Source organism: Neomonachus schauinslandi, chromosome 11 (genome assembly GCF_002201575.2).
Source record: "Neomonachus schauinslandi chromosome 11, ASM220157v2, whole genome shotgun sequence".
NCBI lineage: Eukaryota > Metazoa > Chordata > Mammalia > Carnivora > Phocidae > Neomonachus > Neomonachus schauinslandi.
In genome coordinates, this window is record NC_058413.1 from 32,962,604 (window position 1) to 32,975,090 (window position 12,487).

A 12,487-nucleotide genomic window follows, 5' to 3' on the forward strand; every position below is an offset into this window, starting at 1 on the left:
TGCACACAGAACCTTTTAATTGCTTTACTTATTTTGTCCTCACAATTGCAGTTTTAGTTAGGTCTTAATATTTGTTCAGACAGAGGCAAGTTAAGCAAGGTAAAGAATTTGCCCAAGTTAAATCATAGAGCAAGAATTCAAACTCAAACCTGCCCTATTCCAAGACCCACACTCATATGATCTACTACATAGTTTCTCTGTGAACATGTGTACAGCCATGTTATATGTTATCCTAAATGAAGCACTGATCTGAGAGCTAGTTACAGGTTTACATACTTTTTTAATATAATGGAATAATTAAATGGCTAGCCAGAAGCCTGCTGGGGCATTTATGGCACCACTATGGCATTTAGGGTAAACAACCTTTGATCTTATCTTTGGACAGCTAAAACCTTTTGTCTGCACAATTTCATTGTGTATCCTTTTGTCTGGAATTGTTCCCTGACCAATTTTATATTATAGTAGAAAGAGTATAGTAACACTAGAAGAGAAATGAGCTTTGGATATAGATACGCTTGAACCCTAGCATGGCATTTACCAACAGTGTTATTTAGGTAGGCTACTGCACTCTTTGAGCCACGGATTCTTTACTTTAAAATAAAGGTAATGATTGTACCTAATTCCGTTTACTGATTTTTGATGAGGATTAAGGGACCACTACCTGTGGAACTTTGTTGTCACCCAATGTAAATAATGATGGCCTCTGTATTGCTTTATCTTAGATATCTTTTTTTTTTTAAGACTTTTGAACGTGTATTTTTTTTTAAGATTTTATCTATTTTAGAGAGAGTGCAAGTGGGGGGAGGAGCAGAGTGAGAGGGACAAGCAGACTCTGTGTTGAGTGCGAGCTGACACAGGGCTTAATCCCATGGCCCCGAGATCATAGCCCTAGCTGAAATCAGGAGTCAGATGCTCAACTGACTGAGCCACCCAGGCACCCCTTTATCCAAAATATCTTAGTAATCTACTTTAGCATTTCTGTTTTTTCTTAAATAGTGCTACTTTTTGTTTTCCTTGAGTCTCAACAGCAAGTATTATAGAATGATTTGTATGTGCCAAGCACTATGCTGATATCTGGGAGGAAAAGAAAAGTGTGATAGATAACTGGATATGGAAGGGTTAGAATTGTCTAAGATGTTTCAGGTCAGAGTAACTGGGAAAAATTGAAACTCCTTAAAAGGGAAGGGAAATGAGAATAATTTCTATGGCAGAGGTGTAGTATTTAGTCATGTTTAGGTTGAGAGCTTGGAATTGTCCATCATGTATTTGGAGATTTGGGAATAAAAATTGGACAAGACATTTTGACTAACGTTTCATTTTTCAAATTTGTTAGATTGAGTGACAATTGAAATAGTAGTAGCAAAAGTAACTATGTAAAAATAAAGTTGAAAGATCAGGCATGAAACCATGGAAAATGTTCTCAGTAGAGAGAGTGAGAATATGTAGTAATTGTCTTTCTCAGTCTGGCTTATTTCATTTAACCTAATGCCCTCAAGGTCCATCTATCTTATAGCAAATGGGAGGATTTCCTTCTTTCTCATGACTAAACAATATTCCATTATGTGTATATATGTGTGTGTGTTCATACACACACACACATATACACCAACATCTTCTATATTCTATTGATGAACATTTACGTTGTGTCTGTATCTTGGCTATCATGAATAATGCTGCAGTGAACATGGGAATGTGAATCTCTCTCTAATACCCTTCTTCCTTTCCAGTTTGGATGCTTTTTTTTTCTCTCCCCCCCCCCCCCCCCCCCGCCCCGCCATGCTCTGACTAGGACTCCAGTACTATTTTGAATGAATTGGTGAGATTGGGCATCCTTGTCTTATTTCTGATCTTAAACTAAAAATTTTCAGCTTTTCAACCTTGAGTGTGATGTTAGCTGTAAGCTTGTCATACATGTTGAAGGATGTTCCTGCTTCATGTTGAAGTGTATTCCTGCTATACTCAGTGTGTTGATAGTTTGTATCATTAATGGATGTTGAATTTTGTTAAATGCTTTTTTGCATCTATTGAAATGATCACATGATTTACATCTTTCGTGTTGTTAATGTGGTATATCACACTGATTGATTTGCAAATTTTGAACTATCTTTGCAACCAAGAGACAAATCCTACTTGATCCTAGTATGTGATCCTTTTTTTTTCTTTTTTTTCAGAGAGGGAGAGAAGGGTGGGGAGGTGCAGAGGGAGGGAGAGAGAGAGAATCTTAAGCAGGCTCCATACCCAGTACAGAGCCCAACACAGGATCCATCTCACGACCGTGAGATCATGACCTGAACTGACTGAGCCAGCCAGGTGCCCCTAGTATGTGATCTGTTTAATGTAGTGTTGAATTCAGTTTGCTAATATTTTGTTGAAGATATTTTCATCTGTGTTCATCAGGAATGTTGGATCCTTGTTTGGCTTTTGGTATCGGAGTAATCATAGCCTCATAAAATGAGTTTATTATTTTTTTAAAGATATTATTTATTTGATAGAGCACATGAGAGAGAGAGAGAGAGAGAACGAAAGGGAGAGCATGAGTGGGGGGGGGTGGCAGAGGGAGAGGGAGAATCAGATTCCCTGCCAAGTAGGGAATATGACATGGGGCTCGATCCCAGGACCCTGGATCATGACCTGAGCTGAAGGCAGATGCTTAACTGACTGAGCCACCCTGGCACCCCATAAAATGAGTTTGGAAGTGTTCCCTCCCCTTATATTTTTTTGGAAGAGTTTGATAAGGGTGGGTATTCATTCTTCTTTATTTTTTTTAAAGATTTTATTTATTCATTTGACAGAGAGAGACACAGCGAGAGAAGGAACACAAGCAGGGTGAGTGGGAGAGGGAGAAGCAGGCTTCCTGGGGAGCAGGGAGCCCGATGTAGGGCTCGATCCCAGGACCATGGGATCATGACCTGAGCCTAAGGCAGACGTTTAACTGACTGAGCCACCCTGGCACCCCATAAAATGAGTTTAGAAGTGTTCCCTCCCCTTATATATATATATATTTTTTGGAAGAGTTTGATAAGGATGGGTATTCATTCTTCATTCTTCTTTAAATGTTTAATAGAATTCACCAGTGAAGCCCTCTGGTCCTAGACTTTTCTTTGTTGGGAGTTTTTTGATTACTGATTCAATCTTTTTACTAGTAATTGGTCTGTTCAGATTTTCTGTTTCTTCATGATTCAGTCTTGGTAGATTGTACATTTTTAGGAATCCATTTCTTCTAGGTTGTCCAAATAGTTGGTATATAATTGTTCATAGTACACTGGTTGCCTGGAAATGGAAATAGAGTATTAAAGACAGAAAAACAGCTTTACTTAATATTTTTCATATATTTCTTTTATATATTTTAAATTCATGATTTGGTCAGTATGTGTATGAAATGACCTAATGGAAGATTAGGCTCAGACGAAATCAGTCACTAGTGTGTCTGTACATGCCTCTCTAGTAGGGCAATCTCAGAGTAGTCAGACTTTTTGTGTGTTGACTCAGGGCTCAAGCTGAATAAATTATGGACTTTATTTATTAATATTATGTAAATACTGGCTTACTAATTATGAAAAATATACCATCTTAATGTAAGATGTTAATAACAGGGTAAACTGGATGTGAGACATAAGGAGGCTCTCAGTAGTCTCTTCACAGCTCTTCTGTAAATCTGTAACTCTTCTAAAATAACAAGTTTATTTTTTAAAAAGAGAGATTTCATTCTAACTCCTTAGCATAAATTCAAGATAATCCTCATTGTACCACATACTCAACTTCTTTATCACTGAAGTATCTTTTAATCTATCTAGGCACACATCTATTTTTTGTGTTGTGAGTTTGAGGGGTAACTTGAGAGCCTTACCTTTCCCTCTGAGAAATTTGTCATTTTTCTCTGAGTGAGCTGGAACACCACTGAAGGGCTTTGAGTAGAAGGGTGATGTGATCTGAACTCTAATTTAAAATTATGACTTTAGATTTCCTGTAAGAATACAACCGACCCTTGAACAACACAGGGGTTAGAGATGCTGATACCCTATATAGTTGAAAACTCATGTATAACTTTTGACTTCCTCAAAACTTAAGTACTAATAGCCTACTGTTGACTGGAAGCCCTGCTAATCACTATAAACAGTCAGTTAACACATATTTTTATGCTGTATTATATATTTTATTCTTACAATAAAGTAAGCTAGAGAAAAAAATGTTATTTAGAAAATCATAAGGAAGAGAAAATGCATTTACAGGGCTATATTTATCAAAAAAAAATTGCACATCAGTGGACTCATGCAGTACAACCCATGTTGTTTGAGGGTCAACTGTATTAATGTGGATGGAGTAGTCACAGAGTAGTGATTTGAGTCAGTGGGCATGCCAGTAATCCAGGTGAGAGGTGATGATGACTTAGATGTAGGTTGAAGTACTGTAAGTGGCAGGAATGGTCAAAATTTACTTATATATGATGAATTTGGATTTAGAAGGTATTTAAGTGGTAGAGGCAACAGAATTTGAGAACGGTTTAGATGTGGGATATAAGAAAAAGAGTTAGGGAGAATGACTCCAAGGTTTTTGTCCTGAACAAAGGGGAGAATGAAATTATCATTCACTGAGATCATAGATAATTTTCTCTATCTGCAATTTTTCTTATAATGCTTATGTTCTAGAAAAATCATTCCGATCTTATATCACAAACTACACTGTAGTTTGAAATTAATTTATGAACAGTAAATTGACGTACACTTGAAAACAAGTAGGCAAAAGGGTTTAATGTAGTGAACAGGTACATTTTTTTTAGCATTTTTTATGTGCAGCGGAAACTTGTGAGATTCAGACCTGTTTAGAATAGCATAATTAATTTCAGCATTTCTAAAATTTTGATTCCCAGGGCTGTTAGTAAGTATTATACACAGCAGCAGCAATACAGAGATGTGATTACATAATTTGGAATCCCTGATTAAACTACGTAAGTTCTCAAAGCCTGAATACATTAATATCCTTTTAAATCTCCAAAAGAGGCATTATATGCAAAATTATAAATATATTTAGTTATAACAAGCTATTTTAAAAACAAGCTGGGAAAAGTCTTTGGCAATAATGATCCTGTTGGTAGTAATAAAAAGCAAAAAAATACTTAAGGAACAAAATTACACAAAACCAAAAATGATGATTGTCATGACTTTCTCCTGATTTATAGATGTATTATTTAAGAAGCCTTACATTGGCTTAAAACCTGTCTACTTTACTTCCATATTAAACAATTAATCTTTATTACAAAGATTAAGATTAAACAATTTTTGGCACTCTCCTGTGAAATCTAGAAATATGTTTTCTATAACCATAGGAATTGAGAACAGGAACATCTTTGTGAACTGTAGTGGGAAAATTAGAGTCCCTGGAAGAATCTGTTTTGAGGATGAAAAAATAGAGCCTGCATCAATTTGGAATTTTGTTGAGCTGCAGGAAATCAAGAGCATCATTCCAGTGGCTTAAACAAAAGGGGATCATTTTTCTTAGAAGGCAAAAAGTCTGAATAGGAATTGTTAGTATCTGTTCAGCTGCTTGATGATGGTGTTAAGGACCCAGGCTCTTTTTTTCACTCCATTATCATTGTACCTAACCAGGACAAATGTCTGTACCTTCAGATTGTACTTCAGTGATCTTTAGACCACAATATCTCTTTGTCTCAGGGAGTAAGAGGGTCACTTCATCAGTTAACAGGCTTTAGAAAGTCGTAAATCATTTTGCATAGAAAATAAAGTGTAAGCAAATAAAATTTAAAAAAATATGAGCACATAGTGTCTGCAAACAAAGTTCATTCCTTCTTAGTGACTCATAGTATCATTAGAGAGTTTGGAGAGGTGCAATTTGTTTATCAAAAATGTGAATATCATCCATATCTGATATCAAAGAGAATTTGAAACAGACCTCCCTGGAGGAATCCCAAACTTATTCTAAGATAAATTCAGCATTATTTTAAAACATAATAATATCTTTAGATTTGGTAGCAGTCAATTTCTTTTTCCATATTTCTATTTTTAACAACCAGTTTTTTTAAAAAATAATATAAACATTTGGTTAAGTAAGTTCAGTGTTTCTTTCAAGTGTCAAGAAGACTATAAAACTATAATTTTCTTTGATTTCTTGTCTTGGGTGAGCATAACTAGATTTTTATACATCTTTCTAAATTAAGGGGCAGAAAATATTTTCCATTTAATCAAAATATCTCTTGATGGGGTTTAACGTTTTATCTTCAAAGCATCTCTGTGACAAAGTATCTTTATGATACAATTCTAGATCTGAGAGAAAGAATTCAATATAAAAGGATCTAATCACCATCATTTTGAGGGAAAGAAAACCTCAGTGAACAAAAGTGTGTTGTCCCAGTCATTTTAACTACCATTTGTAGTGTATTTATCCTGAACTTTGCCTGGTGCTAGGGGGCTTCACAAAGTTAACTCCAATCCTTATTGAACAGCTGTCAGTTTAGGGTGATTTTACACATTTTATAGATAGACAGAGGAGCTCAGAATGTTCAACTCACTTGCTGTTATGCAATTAGTAGATGGAAGAATCAGATGCATAATTATATTCTATCATTATTTTACATAACTAAAGATATGAAACAGATATATCAGTACAATTCCAACTCCACTTCTGGATAGAGAGCTCTACATCTCCACCTTCATGGTTGCAGGCCACAAATATCCTCTTCCTAACTGCAAAGTTACCAAAACACTGTACTTAGCTATTAAAAAAGCTTAAATACAGGCAGGTTTGTATCCTGTGGATCTATTTGATACTCAGTCTGAAATGGAAACTGACGTATTCTTCCAACTCATTATAAAATGTATTTTGCTAAGCTGTTAAAAACTTCACATAGCATCAAGCACCTGTAAACTCATGAAATAAGAGATGTTGACTCTCCAGAAGGACAAATCAGTAAGCTAAGTGGAGGATGAAAGGTCTGGAAGCTGAAAAACAAGCCCACCTGTCTTTTCTTTAAGTGAGATGTGATAAGCTGCTTAAGGTTAGTCAGAAAACAGAACAGAGAAGAGTTCTATTTTCTCTTTGCTCTTGTTTATTTAGCCCCACTGGGCTGAGCAGTGTTTATTACTGCGATAAACACAATTTATTACTGATAATTTTTTAAATCACTCACTAATGTTAAATGCTAAGGTGCTAGGAAATCCAATTCATTATTCTCCGAAATGCCTAAAGCTAAACTTAGATTATCTCCAGAGATGCGTTTTTTAAAATGTTCCAACATAGCCCAAAGTCAATAGAGGAAATGCTTTCAGGAAAAAAAAAAATATATATATATATATATATATATACATATACATATACATGTACACATATATGTAACTCATTGATTCTAGACTAAATATTGATATGATTGATTATGATTCTAAATGAAATATTGATGTAATTTTCACAGTGTTCTTTTTAATGTTATTTTGTAATTATAGAAATAAGTGATATAAATTCATTAATATTGTTATTTCTATAGAAAAGTCTGTACTGGTATGTAAGTGTGGATATTTAAACAAATATTGAACTTAAGTTTTCCTATACAATTTTAAACAAAGCTATGAAATCTTTTTTAGTTTCAGGTGTACAATTTAGTGATTCATCACTTAAATCCAACACCCAGTGCTCATCACAACAAGTGCACTGCTTAATACCAGTTACGAATTTAACCCATCTCACTGGTTTGCTCTTTGGGTGCTTTGAAAACATGCCACTTGTGTGTGTGTGTGTGTGTATATGTGTGTGTGAAATTGATCTGCGGATGGTATTTTATCAATAGTCACATCACCTCTGAGAGATGGGCTGAGGAGCAATTTACCCGTTTTTAAAAGGCAAAAAGAAGTTGATCTCAGGGTTGTAGGTTCGAGCCCCATGTTGGGTGTAGAGATTACTTTAAAAAATAAAATCTTTAAAAAAAAAAATTCATGGATGAAGTATTGGTCAAAAAAAAAAAAGAAGTTAAGCGATTTTTTTGGGGAGCTGGAAATAGAAAACCTAGTCTCTGGAGTCACTTCTTTCTGTGTAGGAACAACTGCCCAATGACATCATGGAAGAGTGTAGTTTGAGAACAATTGGTAGTTCACAGTGCTTGAGTTGTTGGAGGCTTCATTTATAGGTAATGAGTGAATTCAGAAGAGAAGGGAATTCAGGAGGGTGATTTTCTTTAAAATGTGCCATTTATTATTTCTTTGCAATTTCCCTGTCTGACATGGGAAGTTCAGTAAATAAAAATCTTAAGATGATGTTCAGTATCAATGAAATGTCTACAGCATGTGAACAGAGATAATTTTTTATTTAAGTTCAATTAATTAACATATAGTGTATTATTAGTTTCAGAGGTAAAGGTCAGTGATTCATCAGTCTTATATAATACTCAGTGACATTACATCACATGCACTCCTTAATGTCCGTCATACTGTTACCCCATCCCCTAACCCCCTCTGCTCCAGCAACCCTCAGTTTGTTTCCTATGATTAAGAGTCTTTTATGGTTTATCTCCCTCTCTGATTTCATTTTGTTTTGTTTTTTCCTCTCTTCCCCTAGATCCTCTGTTTTATTTCTTAAATTCTACATATGAGTGAGATCATATGATAATTGTCTTTCTCTGATTGACTTATTTCATTTAGCCTAATACCCTCTAGTTCCATCCACATTGTTGCAAATGGCAAGATTTCATTTTTTTTTTGATGGCTGAGTAGTATTCCATTGTACATATATACACCACATCTTCTTTATCCATTCATCTCTCAATGGACACCTGGGCTCTTTCCAAAGTTTGGCTGTTGTGGACATTGCTGCTATAAACACTGGGGTGCAAGTGCCCCTTCAGATCACTACATTTGTATCTTTGGGGTAAATACCTAGTGGTGCAGTTGATGGGTCCAAGGGTAGCTCTATTTTCAACTTCTTGAGGAACCTCCATACTGTTTTCCAGAGTGGTTGCACCAGCTTAAATTCCCACCAACAGTGTAAAAGGGTTCCTCTTGCTCTGCATCCTCACCAACATCTGTTGTTTTCTGACCTGTTAATTTTAGCCATTCTGACTAGTGTGAAGTGATATCTCATTGTGGGTTTGATTTGTATTTCCCTGATGCCAAATGATGTGCAGTATTTTTTCATGTGTCTGTTGGCCATTTCTATGTCTTCTTTGGAGAAACATCTGTTCATGTCTTCTGCACATTTCCTGATTGGATTAATTGTTCTTTGGGTGTTGAGTTTGATAAGTTACTAGATTTTGGTTACTTGCCCTTTACCTGATAAGACATTTGCAAATATCTTCTCCCATTCCATAAGTTGCCTTTTAGTTTTATTGGCTGTTTCCTTTGCTGTGCAAAAACTTTTTATCTTGGTTAAGTCCCAATAATTCATTTTTGCCTTTGTTTCCCTTGCATTTGGAGACATGTCTAGCAAGAAGTTGCTGTGGCCAAGGTCACAGAGGTTGCTCCCTGTGTTCTCCTCTAGGATTTTGATGGATTCCTGTCTCACATTTAGGTTTTTCATCCATTTTGAGTCTATTTTTGTGTATGGTATAAGGAAATGGTCCAGTTTCTTCTGCATGTGGCTGTCGAAGAGATTGCCATTTTTCCATTGGATATTCTTTCCAGCTTTGTCGAAGATTAGTTGATCATAGAGTTGAGGGTCCATTTCTGGGTTCTCTGTTCTGTTCCATAGTCTGTTTTTGTGCCAATACCATTCTGTCTTGATGTATACAGCTTTGTAATAGAGTTTGAAGTCCAGAATTGTATGCCACCAGCTTTGGTTTTCCTTTTCAGCATTCCTTTGGTTCCATATGAATTTTATGATTATTTGTTCTAGCTCTGTGAAGAAAAAAACTTGATGGTATTTTGATAGGGATTGCATTGAATGTATAGATTGCTCTAGGTAGCATAAACATTTTAACAATATTTGTTCTTCCAATCCATGAGCATGGAACATTCTTTCATTTCTTTGTGTTTTCCTTAATTTCTTTCATGAGTGTTATATAGTTTTTCTGAGTACAGATCCTTTGCCTCTTTGGTTAGGTTTATTCCTAGGTATCTTATGGTTTGGGTGCAGTTATAAATGGGATTGACTCCTTAATTTCTCTATCTTCTGTCCCATTGTTAATGTTTAGAAATGCAACTGATTTCTGTGCATTGATTTTATATCCTGCCACTTTGCTGAAATCCTATATGAGTTCTAGCAATTTAGGGGTGGAGTCTTTTGGGTTTTCCACATAGAGTGTCATGTCATTTGGGAAGAGGGAGAGTTTGACTTTTTCTTTGCCGATTTGGATGCCTTTTATTTCTTTTTGTTGTCTGATTGCTGAGGCTAGGATTTCTAGTACTGTGTTGAACAACCATAGTGATAGTGAACATCCCTGCTGTTGAACAGAGATAATTGCATGAACACTGATTTTTACATTAAACATTCTATACTCCTTCCTGATACAATACTTAAAAGTATATATTTCAGATATTTCTTCCATTTAAAAACCATTCTAGGGGCTCCTGGGTGGCTCAGTCGGTCAGATGTCTGACTCTTGCTTTTGGCTCCGTTCATGATTTCAGGGCTGTGAGATCCAGCCCGGGTCAGGCTCCTTGCTGGGCGTGGAGCCTACTTAAGCCCATCCCCCATCTCTCCCTCTGCCCCTCTCCTACCCCTCTCCCCATCCCCCTCCCCAAAAAAGTCTAGAACCAAGTCTATCCCATAGTCTTTATTATGCGTCTAAAAAAACTTGGATTAAAAACTGCAGTGCACATTCTGTATGAGGAAATTTACCAGTTGTGGAGAGAAATGATCACTTTTTTTTTATTTGACCCTATTGTTTTCCCCACTTAACTTTTGAGATCACACATTCATTTGATTCCTCTCCTATACTTCTGGCTATTCCCACTTGGAATACTTTTCTGGTTCCTTCTCAGAGTCATGACTTGTGAAATTTAGAGTGCCTCAGGGTTTAATCCTCAGACATTTTCTCTCTGTGCTCACCCAGTAGGTGATGGCATTAGCTTCTTGGCTTTGAATACCATTTACAGCTGACCCACCCAAATGTATGTTTAAAGCCCAGTCATCTTGCTTAAATATCAGACATACATAGGCAACTGCCCATTCTTGGTGGTTTTATGTTGTATCATCTGGGCTAAGCTGGAATTCTTTAATAAAACTCCCCAGTATGTTTTTATTTTTATTTGTTTATTTATTTATTATTATTTTTTAAAGATTTTATTTATTTATTCATGAGACACAGAGAGAGAGAGAGAGAGAGGCAGAGGCAGAAGGAGAAGCAGGCTCCGGGAGCCCGATGTGGGACTCAGTCCCAGGACCCTGGGATCATGACCTGAGTTGAAGGCAGACACTTAACCGACTGAGCCACCCACACACCCCAATCCCAGTTTGTTTTTAGATTAGAGTTAGCAGAATAGAAGTTTTTGTGAGAATTGGAAACTGGAATGAGACACCTGCCATTATGCGCTAAGATACATGTATGTCAAGTGCTGTCACAGCACAAATGTATAAGTGCTACTCTGCTGGCTTACCTTGCTGCTGTGCAGTGTTCAGATTCCCATTCTTTTAGGTTGCTGTTGGACCCTTTCTTTTAGCTTCTCTGAGTCTTAGACCAAGGGTGTGTGCAGCCCATGGCGAAGGGCTTCAGTCTCTTCTTTAGGTCTTCTATTTAGGTTAGAGGCATTTGCCCTCTTAAATTTATCACACCCAAAACTAAGTTCTTGATATTCTTTCTATCACAAATTTACTCTTCCCACATTCTTCTTTCACTCATTTCATTAAAACTCTGCAGGCCAAAAATCTTGGAGTCACCTTTGATGTTTTCGTTTATTCACTTCCCATATCCTTTCTATCAAATCCCGTCCTTTTTAACTACCTCCATTTTTACTTCACTCTAAGCCACCGCCATATCTTGCATGGATAATTATAGTACCATACTAACTTCTATAACTAACTTCCTTCTTTTTTTTTCTGCTTCCAAACTCTGTTACCACAGTGAATGACTGATTTCCTAAAATATTAATAAGTAATGTTACTTCTTTGCTCAGAAACCATGATGGCTTCCAAGCTTATTTATAGTAAAAGCCAAATCTTTAATTTACAGAGCTTTCCCTAAGATGGCCCCACTGTTATATTCTGACCTCTTTTTCTCTTCTTCTTTCTTACTCACTTTCTTTTGCTGGGAATGCTTTCCTACAGACATTTGCATGGCTTGCTTCTTCCCTTCCGTTAGACATTTATTCTTGTTTGAGGTCTTTCCCAGATACTGTATTTCAAAATTGTAATACCCACCTATACCATATCTTATTTCCCTGCTTATTTGTTCCCAATTTTTATTAATTTATTAGTATTCAATACACTATAAATATATTGTGCTTTACTAGTCTATGTTTCTTCTTTATTTATCTTAAATCTTACCCACTAGAGTTTAAGCTTCACAAGGGTGGTGATATTGGCTAATTTGTTCAATCCCAAGTACACAATACTC